Genomic DNA, 3620 nt, shown 5'->3' with positions numbered 1-3620 from the left:
TGACTTCCTTTGGTGATGAACAGCAGTATGGAAGTGTAAGCTGAATAAACACTTTCCTCCCCAACTTGCTTCTTGGTCATGATGTTTGTGCAGGGATAGAAACCCTGACTAATATACCAGGGCTCTGTCCTAAATGAAGGAGAGGGACACATTAGTCTAAGGAATGCAGGTCTGAGAGTGATGACTTAGGAAGTCCTCTTTGTGTGTGTGTGTTAAAATTACTTTTATTCAGGATGAAAAATACAGTATGTAAGAGATTAGATGACAGTCTGTGATTAACCACATATTTTAAAAGAACAATACACTTATTTCTCATCACGGTTACTGTAATATATTTCATCACTCGGGGAAACAAAAGAGGGCCCTGAAACTATGTTATAGGGCAATGCAGTTCATTCCTCAGCAGAACCGTCCTTTCAGAATCTTTTCCGAGCCACCCCAGGCAGCACCGGAGTGGACCTCAGTCCCTCCACCTACACAATATTAACTCCTGAAATGAGGATACAGGCTCTTCCTACTGGAATATGCCGTCCATTGTTGTCAGGAACTGTAGGATTGTTACTGGGAAGAAGCAGTGCCACTATGGCAGGATTGATGACTGCTCTAGAAGTTATAGATGCAGATTATACTGGGGAAATTAACATTATAACTTCATTATGTGCCTATATTTCTGTCATTCAACCAGGATAGAGAATTGCTCAATTACTCCTTATACCATTGGTTATGACAAACAATAAAGTTAAAACAAATATTTGAGGAGCAAAAGGTTTTGGTTCTTCCAATGCTATTGGGTACAAGCCATAAAAACTGAAAGTCCTGAGCTTGCTTTCAGAATAAATGGGGAAAAAATTACAAGTAGTGAAGGTGTTTTCTTCAGCTGTAGGGCCTTGCTGTCAGTTTGTGGAGAGCAAATTATTATCTTGGCAACAGCCTTGTTTGTGTAGGGATTTCCATGGAACCCCTTTGGCCAGTAATTTAATTGATATAACCCAAGAGATTTGTCATTTGGTGACAAGAGATAGCCATTTGGGACTCTGACTCCCCTCTTACTTGATGATTTCATTTAGATTACCTTCATATGTATGTATACTTTTGGAAGTTACTACTGTATTAGGTTTTCATACTAGCACTCAAATGGCTTTTAATTTTAGTTGTTTCTCCTTACCATGTTCACTCTCTTGTCCCTCTCTTTTGTCCCATTGCCCAGTGGATCTTCGAATGCTATTCTCCCCATGTGGAGAGCCGTGCCATGAGCAATCGCCATTATAAGATGGTGCTGGCTTCCGCTGTGCCTAACTAGTAAACAAGCCTTGTGCGCAAGTGCAAGAGTGAATTCACCACGCCTAGTCACTGCCTATCTCGGGGCGTAGTAATGAGGTGATGGGCGAGCAACAAATCAGGAGCTGACACGCCACATCAGGTGCTGAAACGCCACACTGAGGGCTATATAAGCAGCACCATTTTCCAGGGTCTGGGTCTTCCCTCCTTAAGAAGCAATAAAGCTTGCCACAGAAGAATCCTGTTGTCCGAGTGTGTTCTTGCCAGCGAGAACAATAGCTTGGGACATCCCCATATATCCATACATATTTATTCTATTTCCCTTTTCTAGGGAGATCTATCTGTAGCACCTAGTCCCTCATTCTATACCTAACGTCTATGTTTCTATGCCTTGTTACCTGGTTATCATTGACTTTCACACATAAGTGAATACATCTCATGTTAGTCATTCTGAGACAGTGTTACCTAACTCAGAATGACTTTTTTTCTTTCTTTCTTTTTAATTAGATATTTTCTTTATATACATTTCAAATGCTATCCCAAAAGTTCCCTATACCCTCCCTCTGCCCTGCTCCCCTACCCACCCACTCCTGCTTCTTGGCCCTGGCATTCCCCTTTACTGGGGCATATAAAGTTTGCAATACCAAGGGGCCTCTCTTCCCAATGATGGCCGACTAGGCCATCTTCTGCTACATATGCAGCTAGAGACATGAGCTCTAGACATGAGACTGTTTAGTTCATATTGTTGTTCCACCTATAGGGTTGCAGACCCCTTCAGCTCCTTGGGTGCTTTCTCTAGCTTCTCCATTGGGGGCCCTGTGTTCCATCTTATAGATGACTGTGAGCATCCACTTCTGTATTTGCCAGGCACTGGCATAGCCTCATATGAGACAGCTATAACAGGGTCCCTTCAGCAAAATCTTTCTGGCATATGCAATACTGTCTGGGTTTGGTGACTGATTATGGGATGGATCCCGGTGGGGTATGCTCTGGATAGTCCATCCTTTTGTCTTAGCTCAAAACTTTGTCTCTGTAACTCCTTTCATGGGTATTTTGTTCCCCATTCTAAGGAGGAATGAAGTATCCACCCATTGGTCTTCCCTCTTCTTGATTTTCTTGTGTTTTTCAAATTGTATCTTGGGTGTTTTATGTTTTGGGGGTAATAGCCACTTATCAGTGAGTGCATATCTAATGACTTCTTTTGTGATTGGGTTACCTCACTAAGGATGATATCTTCCAGATACATCCATTTGTCCAAGAATTTCATAAATCCATTATTTTTAATAGCTGAGTAGTACTCCATTGTGTAAATGTAGCACATTTTCTGTATCTACTCTATTGTTGAGGGACATCTGGGTTCTTTCCAGCTTCTGGCTATTATAAATAAGGCTGCTATGAACATAGTGGAGCATGTGTTCTTACTAGCAGTTGGAACAACTTCTGGGTATATGCCCAGGAGAGGTATTGCTGGATCTACTGGTAGTATTATGTCCAATTTTCTGAGGAACCTCCAGACTCACTTACAGAGTGGTTGTACAAGCTTGCAATCCCACCAGCAGTGGAGGAGTGTTCCTCTGACTTTTTTTCTAGTTGCATTCATTTACATGTAAATTTCATGATTTCATTTGTTAACAGCTGAGTAATAATCCATTGTGTAAACATACCACATTTTTTTCATCTATTCATCTGTTGACAGACCCTAGATAGTTTCTTATTTATGGCTATTATGAATAGAACAGTGTGATGGTTTTTTATATGCTCAGTCCAGGGAGTGGCACTATTAGAACATGTGGCCCAGTTGGAGTAGGTGCAGCCTGTGGGTGTGGGCTTTAAGACCCTTATCCTAGATGCCTGGAAGTCAGTATTTTGCTAGCAGTCTTCAGATAAAGATGCAGAACTCTCAGCTCCTCCTGCACCATGCCTACCTGGATGCTGCCATGCTCCTCCCTTAATGATAATGGACTGAACCTCTGAACCTATAAGTCAGCCCCAATTAAATGTTATCTTTTATAAGAGTTATCTTGGTCATGGTGTCTGTTCAAAGCAATAGAAAACTAATACAGAAATTGGTACTAGGGACTGGGTTATTGCTGTGATAGGCCTGATGGTGTTTTTATATGAAAGAATGGATTTGGGGACTTTGGATTTGGAAAGCATTGGAATAGGAGCTTACTGGGATACCCTAGAAGAAATATGGATCTTTGTTGCTGTGAGAGATTTGAACTGTGCTGACCTGGCCCAAGAGGTTTCAATGATGAAGAATTTCAATATGTGGCCTAAAGCCTGTTTTTGTGGTATTTTGGGGAAGAATGTGGCTGCTTTTTGCCATTGTATAAAAATTC

The sequence above is a fragment of the Mus caroli genome, chromosome 1 (genome assembly GCF_900094665.2).
Source record: "Mus caroli chromosome 1, CAROLI_EIJ_v1.1, whole genome shotgun sequence".
NCBI classification, from domain to species: domain Eukaryota; kingdom Metazoa; phylum Chordata; class Mammalia; order Rodentia; family Muridae; genus Mus; species Mus caroli.
The sequence above is the reverse complement of the archived record's forward strand: the minus strand, read 5'-3'. Positions refer to the sequence as shown.